A 10,568-nucleotide genomic window follows, 5' to 3' on the forward strand; every position below is an offset into this window, starting at 1 on the left:
GAAAATTGTCATTGGCTTACTAATGACATCTGAAACTCTGGAAAGCATGTACTCATCTCTCCTTTGGTTACGTAGTGTGCTCCCAGATCTATGCAACCCCTGTAATTCACATTTCACTTGAACTAACCTCTAAATTTACTTGAAGTTTATTGGAGAAAAATGGTCCACACACAGTTGGTAGCCCAAGGTCATCTGATAGGTGCTCTATTGCTTCTGCCTGAAGACCTCATGATGTTGACCATTTTCTTCTAGTTGATTCCTAGTAGACTCAGAAAGTCTGACTACCTGAAGTCAACTCTCTCTTCCTTTATGTAATTTTCCTCATCAAGGATGAAGAGACAAGTGCTGTCCCCATAGCTGTAGCTTTAAGGTACATTGTGACCCCACACACAATGCTAGGCTCTAGAAATCAATAGGTAAAAGGCAAGATACCTGCCCTCAAACAGGACAGGAAATAGAGGTAAACCTAACTTCCATTTGATCATAATTGTCTTGAGATCAACAACCCACTGTGTTTCTTTGTACATTCCCTAGCTTAGCTAGTGATACTGTGTGAACAAAGCAATAATTAGCCGTCAATTCTAATTGATATTTGATATATTTTAGTATATTTCAAAATTAGTAAGTCACAATGCCATGAAGTTATTCCATGCAAACATTACAGACCCCAAAAAGATAAAATAAGCTTTCTCCATTTATTGAGGACAACATTGGGGAAAAAAACATGAATTTCCCAAGTCATTTCACAAAAATATCTTAGGTTCAAACTCTCCTCAGTCACTCATGGATCCCCTGGTAGTTCTCAGTGTCTCTGGTGGAAATCAACACTGATTTAACTATATAGAAAACTAAACTCTTTTTTTCATTTAGTTTTTACATCTTTCATCTCTAAATGACAAAGTAATGAGTTAGGATTTCACATATTCCTCGGGTTCTGGTCTCAGGAGATTATGCAGAGCCCAGGGATATCAAAGTATTAACAAGGATTATTGGCCTAGTTTTCTCCATGTGCCTTTGCAGCCAATGCTTATACAAAAGAGTTCTTTTTTATTGTTTCCTTCACCACAGGTGGAATATTCACTCTGCTGGCCATCGCAGACCACAAGCATCACAGCTCACTCCCAGGGACAATGCCTAGTCACATCATTCCTCAGAAGATCGCACCCCCTACCCACACATGCCCTCCTGCAAATCAGTTGTCTATTGCATGTACATTGTGTTGGGAGGAAGGTGGAGAGTGGTGGGAACAGCTTTGACATACACAGAGGTCACAGAGACAGACCCTGCTTGATTATGAACTGTCTTCCACAGATGTCTCACTTAGAGGTGACAGTGGTATTATGATCTCTCAGGATCCTGCTGCTCTGAGATCCCAAGGATAGACTTGCCTGGCTATCCAGCCTTTACCTTGTACTCACTGGAAAGGTTTACTCAGTCATCACCAGGGCATCGCCTCACCCTGGACCTGGGCTGCAACCATTACCCTCAACCCAGAGCAACAGAATGAGCACTTCTGCCCAGGTCTGTGTGCCATGTGGAAACTTCTTCAACTTCAATGCCGTGCAGTCATTTCTCTGCCTGAATGTATCATTGGTTGCATTTTTCTGAGATGATGACATTAAGTTGACACACATAGAAGAACCCTAATAGTCATGCATCTGAATCCCCCCCCCCATTCACTGTTTCCTTGCCTCCTCCAGCCTGCTAGCTAACCCCACTCTCATCCTGGTTTCTTGATCCTTTCTTCCTTCTTCCCTTCTCTCCTTCTCTCCAGTTGCACCATCTGTGCTCCCCTCCATTCCTCTTTAGTGAGGGACTGCTTCTTTTCTAATAGGTAGGTGTGTGGCTCAGGAACCTATGGCTATTTTAGATGCTTTACATCCAAGCCCTGACTCAAGTGCATATATTCCTTATGCCCACAATGCCACATGAATAACTTCTGCTACCTCTGTCATTCATTTCAGAGTTGCAACTACTTGTACCATCACTTCTTGTTTGGTATCATCCTTTCCGTCCTTCTCATGTATTTAAAGAAAATTCCAGAAGAGCAGAGAAGTAGGATTCATGATTGTTCTTGTCCGGTTTGCAGGTAGAAACTCCTGCCCTGGAGAGAAAGAAATGTGTGGAGTTAATTTGTATATACAATTTAATGAACTGGGGAGTACTTGAATGAATTCAATAACACACAAAAAAGTAAACATTGGAAGTGTCCTGGGCTTTGACTGACACCTGTACCCTGGCACTAACTTCCCATTGGCTGCCAGGGACAGGGTCACACAGATATTGCCACTTCACAAAAACTACATAGCAGTAGAGACTGACTAGTTTGAGGAGAAAATAAAGATTCCCTTTGTAAAAACAAAACAAACAAACAATAACTATGACCCCAGCACTGCTTAGAGATTTGCTATTTTTTACAGACCAGCAGTGAAAGGGAAAGGAAAGGGTGTAGCAGGCTCCTTTCCCCTTAAATGCTGTGATTTGAAAGAAAGACACCTGCTTCTATTAGGACCTAACAAGAGATCTCATAGTGCTGTGGTCACACATGGCTACTACAGGCTCTGAGAAAGAGTGACCTCGCCCAGCAACCAGATACACGGAGCTCAGTGAGAACTCCTCAGCTCTCTGACCGCAGACATTATTGTCTCCTTCCTTCTGCCCTTTAAAATGTTCACCCTTTCTCAAGGGCAACAGATAAGACCACACCCATCTTTGTCTGGGTTCTGGACAATCTCAGCATCTCCAGCAGGTCCTGGGGAAGTCTGGGGTCCAGGCTTATGTGCTGTACATGTGAGTGTACAGATACATTGAAATAAATGTCACTGTCTGTCTCCATGCCCAGTGTGCAGTGGTAAAATGTAATTAGAATAAGGCCCAGGAATCTACCTTTTGAAGTGGAAATGGTTTTAAAATGCTGAATATCCTGTTGTCCACTATAAGGATATCAGGTTTCAGGAATGATGTCTGGTTTTTATTACAACCATTTTCTTTTTTTTTTTTTTTTTTGATTTTTTTTTTATTAACTTGAGTATTTCTTATATACATTTCGAGTGTTATTCCCTTTCCCGGTTTCCGGGCAAACATCCCCCTCCCCCCTCCCCTCCCTTATGGGTGTTCCCCTCCCAACCCTCCCCCCATTGCCGCCCTCCCCCCATAGACTAGTTCACTGGGGGTTCAGTCTTAGCAGGACCCAGGGCTTCCCCTTCCACTGGTGCTCTTACTAGGATATTCATTGCTACCTATGGGGTCAGAGTCCAGGGTCAGTCCATGTATAGTCTTTAGGTAGTGGCTTAGTCCCTGGAAGCTCTGACAACCATTTTCTATACCTAAGTCCTGCCTCGCCATTTATCCAGCGTCTTTTTATGTATTCTGTTTTGTCCTCATTTGTTGGGTGCATCAGAGGGAGTCTATACGTTCACACATCTGGACACCCATGGTCCCTTGAGGCTCCCTCCTCACCCCCCAGATCAGTGCTGAGATCACACCCAACCCAGGCAGCTGCACATCTTTGGTGTGAAATATGAAGAGGGAAAGGAGATGAAAGAATAAAAGAAGGAGAAAATGTGTAATTATGAAACCTTGGAATCCATGGCGACCAGAGAAGCGCACTGCTGAGAGAAGTCTGTGAGCTGGCAGCACTATCGAAACCACACATTATCTGTTAGGATTTTAAACACTGAAGCCCTGACAAAATGTCATTTTTATTCTTCTTTACAAATAGGGGAAGGCTTTTTTTTTTTTTTAGGGTTTCTTTAAGTGGCAGAAATAGCAGGAGGGACTTGGAGGGAAATCAACAGCAAATGGACTGCAGGTTAATGAAGAGAAAGCCAGCTCCCGCCAGCTGGTTGCCAAGGCAACCATGAGCTGGACAGCACCATCTCCTCTTTCTTCCTCCTAACAGCCTAGAAGAGGAGGGCAAAGATGAAGGAAATACTCGGTCCATATTGCCAGCACTGTTCACAAGTGCAAGGAATGGAACTTGAGTGATACTGGAGATGCCTACCTATACTACCAGACTGTAGCCCCTAGGATATTTGGGACACTTTAGACCAAAAGGGACAATTCCAGATAGAGATGGGAATTTCCAGGAGCCATACTAGGAAAGCTGCACAGCTAGAGAAAGTCAGAAATGGCTGTCATTGTACCCTTGTTTCCAACCATTCCTGGGCCATCAAGTCGATCATGTCCTTAAACAAGTCACTATGGGAATCTGTAACAAGAAGATAAGTGACCACAGCCATCGAAACCATGAGTACCCTGCCCCCTTGAGCCTTGGACAGAGAGAGAAGACATTGGCATCTAGGCTAAGAATCCAAAGTAGGGCCAGAGTTTAAGAGCAAGTTGTGGGAAACCTGGGGGGGGGGGGGGACTGACAACCAAGGCTAGAGATCTCAAAGAAAGCAGAGGGCTCAGAGACAGGATGAACAATTAAAACTGTAAAAATCTTACAGATAAGATACACCAGGAAGTGAAGCAGTGTTGTGCCCCAAGGGGTGGGGGTAAGAAAGCCCTCAGAACTATCTATCAAGTGTCTAGCAGCCACAACAACTTTGGAAGGTTGTTGGCTAATAAATATATTTTAAATTTAAGACCCATGACACCGAAAATTGACCTCTGACTTCTACAGGCCTGTGTACTCATATGCATGCACATCCCACACATTGATGTGCACATATGCACGTGTATGTAAGTGCGGGTGCGTGCATGCGTGCGCGCGTGCACACACACACACACACACACACACACACACACACGTACGTACACACAGTAGAACTAAGGTAATGTGACAAAATGATTTTGTACAATGAACGTTTCTGGTGTCAGTCAGCAGGAAGCCAGCTTTGGGGAAGAATTCTTAGTTTTCTCAAATACGGGAACCTCTGATCCCTGATCCCAATCTCTATTTCCCCAATGTTGTTGACAAAGGAGTCTTAAAGAAGCCTTCAGGCTCAAGCCAAGATGGGGCACACCTGTCTATAGCCTTGGTTCTCCAGTGGGAGGATCTTAAGTACAAGATTATCCCGAGCTACATAGCAGTTCCAGGGCAGCCATAGCCTGCAGAGTGAGATCCCATAGAACAGGAAATAATGTGGAGACTCAGAAAATATCTCACAGAAGCATGTGTGAGTCCCATGGTTGTATAAAGTTTGGTGAGTCTTCCTGACACAAATTTACGTAAGTCTAACCTAAACATTCCCTGTGTCTTTCTCACTGAACATTTCTCAATGCCAAGAGGTTTCTCTGTTTAGTGATTGTTTAAAGAAGACTTGCAGATATACGGAAAGTCCTTAATAGGTATCTGTGTCCCCTGCTCACCTCTGTCAAACTTACTGCAAGCATTTAAGATGTGTGTTCACAGAGGAATGGGAAGGATATTTCTTTCTGGGCTACAACTTTGAATTTAAGCCATTTAGGTGGACAGGAACCCCACAAGGCTGTGTTAAATGTGATTCAAGTATCTGGCATGTGAAACACTGATGTTATATTAAGGTTTCAGTTCTACGAGGTAACCCCAAATCCTGTAGAAAAACACCATACTCTTCCAAGACTCTACTAAGCATGTAGGAAGTGAGGTTCTCAGCTCCAATTGAGTCCCAGATTGGAACAAGAATGGCAAGGCTGCCTCTACGTAAACGCTGGGGGCCGTGCAGCTGCAAAAGCATCTCCTGCAGGAGGATCTAACTGAGAACTGCCTGAGAGACCAAGGACTGCTATTGCAAATAATGCCAGTCAATCAGGAACTACTTTCTCAGGACCAATGGGGGCGTATGTGGAGGGTATTAAAGGAGCTTGCAGAAGTGCTCAGATGAGCTTGCGTCATCATTTCTCACCTGCTGCCGGAGTCCGTGGTCTGTGGAGCTGACTCAGCACCAACCCCCAAGGGCAGGTAGGGTCGGGCAGAGAGCTGTCCAGGGCACAGGCAACACTACATAGCTTCAGAAACCTCTTGCTAAGTGGCACCACCACACCTATATAGAACTGTTGCTGTTTCTTTCCTAAAGTGACACAGATGCTGAATACTTTCTTCGCTGTCCCTTCCTTGGCATCACACTGTCAAAAGTTGTCCCTGATCCCCATCACCTTGATTTCAAAACAAATATCTGTTTTAAAATTAAATCATATAAATATCATCATCTGGCTTGAGTATTTTTTTGCAGTGATGTTTAATTATGCTTTCTAGATATGAGTATCCAATATACTGTAGATATTAAAATTTAAAAAATATTTAATCAGGAGGAGAAAAAATGAAGGAAGGGAGGAAGGAAAGGAAGGAGGGAGGAAGGAAGGAAGGAAGGGAGGGAGGGAGGGAGGGAGGGAGGGAGGGAAGAAGGAAGAGAAAGAAAGAAAGTAGAACTAGAGAGATGGCTCAATCCTTGAAGTGCTTAGTGCAAGAGTCTGAGAACCTAGGTTCAGATTCCTGCACCCACAGAAAAAAAGCTGGGCTGAACAGTGTTCACCCAGTGCTGCCAACGTGGGGAGGCAGAGAGAGGAGGGTTTCCTCAGACCTGGTGGCCAACCACTATAGTTGAATCTATAGTTCCAGGTTCAATAAGGGACCCTGCCTTAAAAACTAAGGTGCAAAGTAATTGAGAAAGACAATGCATGCAATAGAAAAGAGGGAGGGGAAGCCAGAAGCAGGAGGGAAGGAGAGGAGGAGTAACTCTAGTGAGAGTGCTGTTAAAGCTCCTTCTTCCTAGGTGACCTGTTTGAGTGCAGGCTGTCAGTCCACTTCAGCTTTCCCTGCCAACATGCATCTCATCAAACCTCAACTCAGCTGCCAAGCCTGACACGCTGAGTGACAGGTAATTGAGAGTGGAGAGACAGAGCTTCCTGGAAACGACGCAGTGTCTGTTGAGCGGGCCAGCAATGGCTAGAATCTCTTAAGTGCCATGGTTCCTGTCCACCTCATCCTCAAGCCCCATCAGTTAGTCACTGCCTGCAGAGTAGATATCATGGCACCTGACTTTTTTTATTATCACAGCAGTGGGCTCCCTCTGTGCACACAAAGCTCACAGGCTGTGTTTCCCAAGGCAATGCTCATTTTACAACATTCGTTTTTAATGAATATAACATTTAATTTTTCACTTCATTTATGCCTTTATTTCCGAGTGCCTATTATCGTTCCCCTGACAAAACACTCAGTGTAATAAGATGGGAAAATAAAGAAAGGCACAAAGAAGAAAATTTCTAACCCCCTGCCCATTGCACACTCAACAGTGGCCATTAACATTTGTGGCTACTTGAGTTATTGACACCTAACAGGAGCCATCGTACGATAATTTTACCTCCTACTCTTTTATTTTTATTTTAATACAAATGCTTCCGTGTTATTTTTACAAACTCATTGAAAGTATTACTTTAATGACCACGTAAATGTGTTTTATCATTTACTCAGCTAATACCCTATTGGTATACATCTAGATTGTTTCAGATTTCTCCTGTTATAGAAAAGATGACAGTGGATAACTATTTTTAAAACTGTCTTCAGGAGTGCAGATGCCTAGGATTAATTTCCAGCAGTAAAATGGCCAGATCGAGTTATTTACAATGCTCAGCAGGTCCTGACACTGACTGCCAAAGTGCTGTCCACCATGAGAACTATCTATATAAAGAATTTCTACACTTAAAATATATACATTTGAATATGTATTTGGGGCCAATTAGGAGTCCTGATTATTATTTTGAAAATGATCTTCACTACGACCATTTCATGGATTAAGCTTATCGTATGGATTTTTTTTAAAGAAAAGCAAAAACAACTTACATATATCAATAAATGGAGCAATACATTAATTAGAAAAATGTGTAGTGGGTCATATTATTTTGGCTAATGACTAACTCTGCTCCCAACATAATTAGGTATCAGAATCGTATTAGATCAAATGTCCCAATTTGAGGAAAGCAGCCATGCTTTCACAGGTTCACCTACTTATATACTCAACCATCTGACTGTGTTCAGTCCCCAAGCTGGCTGTTATGAGTAAATGACCCATGGACGAGCCCTCTCTGCCACCCACATGGACACACAGACAGCCAGACCATAAACTTCTGGGCAGCTGAACCAAATGTTTACTGAATGAACGCAGCATCCATCCATAGACCAGTGACAAGTTCTATAGAGAGTTCCCTGAAAAGGAGGTGGGCTGCTCAGCTTTAGGGTCCGCATCTGCAGAAGCTTCCAGTAGGGAGTGGTCAATATGTGGCTGCTTGTTTAAGATAATGGATTAAAGACACTAATGGTCTTCCTAGCCCTTACTTCCTCTTCCTGGAGCCGAGATGATCATTTTATAAATCTGAAGAAGACGTGCTTCTCATCTCATGGGTACCGGTCTGCTCTGTCCTCTGACGTCCCATCAGTGGTCAGCCTCTGAACGATGAGCTATGGCTCCAATAGGAACTCATATATACCCTCAGATATCTGAGCGGTCCTTGAAAGCGTATCTACGTGGAAATTGAATTTGCAGTATATCAGCCTTCCTCAGCTATTTTAGGTTGTTTTTATTGTTCTTTCTAGTAAACGAGTATATCCCCAGTGCAATTGATGTAGAGTCACCAGGCCATTCCCTTCTAATTCCCTTCTGGGTTGGCTGCCAGGGCCAGATCTCTTCTAGGTAGAGAAAGGCTTTCCAGTAAGTGAGCCCAATAACCATTGTGGGGCTTTGTCATGTATTAATCATAGCTCTGTCTCCTTACCTACCCACACGTGGATATGTTACTATTTGGAGACACATTCTTAAGAGACATGGGTCATTAGGGTGGACCCTAATCCACTATGAGTGTTATTGTTAGATGGGAAGACACAGACACATGAGGAGAAGATAACCAGGGATGGAGGCTGGAATAACACATCACAAAGCCAAAGGTTTCCTGAGTCGCTGACTATCCCAAATGCACTAAGAGGAAACTAAGAAAGAGGCCTCCCCTGGAGCCTCTGCAGGGTGTACTGGGTTTGGAAAGCTTGATTTCAGACTCTAAGCCTCCAGCTCTGAGAGACAATACATTTCATTTTGGTTATTTTATGCCACCCAGTTTGTGGTCTCTGTACAGTGGCCCTGAGGGATTAGTGTTCTTGCCAATTTTGTTTCCTCTCAGAGGAAGGAGACTTACTTGTTAGTTAAGCACAGTTTTTGTTTGAGTTCTAACACATGGAATACTGGCCCAAAGAGTACATATCACCCACACATGTGCAATGGGAGGACGGTGGGCCTATGAACTGCCCTTCCTGGGTCTCTCAGATACCAACCTGAAAGCCAAGCAGAGAAGCCTGGTTCGTGCTGACATGTGCCAGCTGGCAGCCTGTCTTCCCCTGAGTGAAGGCTTGCAGTTTCTGGGATTTTTTTTCTCCTTGCTCTCACCTTGTCTCCCAGCACGCTAGCTGCTGGGAACTTGACTGAGTGGAATGTGGGACTGTTACAATCACCACTCTGGCAGCTGGCTCTGCAACGGTAAATCCTCAGGCATTTCTTGGGAGCCTTGGAAGGGAGGGGGGTGTGAGCAAAGCCTGTAGCTGCAAACAGGAAAGGCCAGAATGTCACAACTTAATTCACAGAAAAAGGTGAGGACAACTATGACAAATAAAATAGAACTGTTGTTGTCATGTGACTAATAAAAGTATTGTAATACTTAAGTATTAGTTATTTCTATTGTTAAAATAAAAACACCATGACCAAGACAACTTATAAAGGTTGGTTTGCATTTATGTTTCCCAGGGGATAAAGTCTATCACTAACATGGCAGCTTTTGAAACCTCAAAGTCTCAAAGTTCACTCCCAGTGACATTCTTTCTCATACTTTTCTCATATAGTATCAATTAAACATATAACACATATATGATAAATTGTATAAATATGATATATAAAATATATATCATATAAATATATACAAAGATAGATGTGTGTGTGTGTGTGTGTGTGTGTGTGTGTGTGTGTGTGCTAGTCAAACATACCCTTCCTCCTTTAGGTTGCTTTCTGTCAGTTTTGATCACAGTATATGATCTATATGGAGTTTAGTATTGCCCACTCCTGAAGATCCCTTTCATCTCATCCTAATGTATACAGGAAATGGTAACTTTATCTCACTCGTAGGCTACTCAGCAAGCATACTGAAGAATCATCTGCGCTCTTTCTCTGTCATCCAACTGAGCCAAGAAGGTACCTACTGAAGGAAGCTCTGTCTTGGGAGTGAAGGTCTTGGCTCCACAAGTCACCATGTGAAAGGGCGTGCCTGGAACACCCCCAAGCCTCGCATCCGGTGTTCTGTGGAAGCGTATTGCCTCAGGGCTCTTTACCAATGACCCCGGTGTTAGAAACTGTATTCATTTTTTTCTTAGTGCGGTGGGCAATCAATACCTGAAAGGAAACAACCTAAAGGAGGAGGGTATACTTTTGGCTAACAGTTTGAAGAAGGAAGGCGTGGTAGCAGGAGCACGAGGCAGCTGGTTACATGGCATCCACAGCTAGGAAGCAGAGAGAGATGAATGCTGGTGCTCAGCTTCCTTTCATTCTTTTTATTCAGCCCGGGTTCCCAGTGGATCTATGGCGTGAAGCCAAAGGAAGAAGGCCACAAGA

Source organism: Rattus norvegicus, chromosome 6 (assembly GCF_036323735.1).
Source record: "Rattus norvegicus strain BN/NHsdMcwi chromosome 6, GRCr8, whole genome shotgun sequence".
Taxonomy (NCBI): Eukaryota; Metazoa; Chordata; class Mammalia; order Rodentia; family Muridae; genus Rattus; species Rattus norvegicus.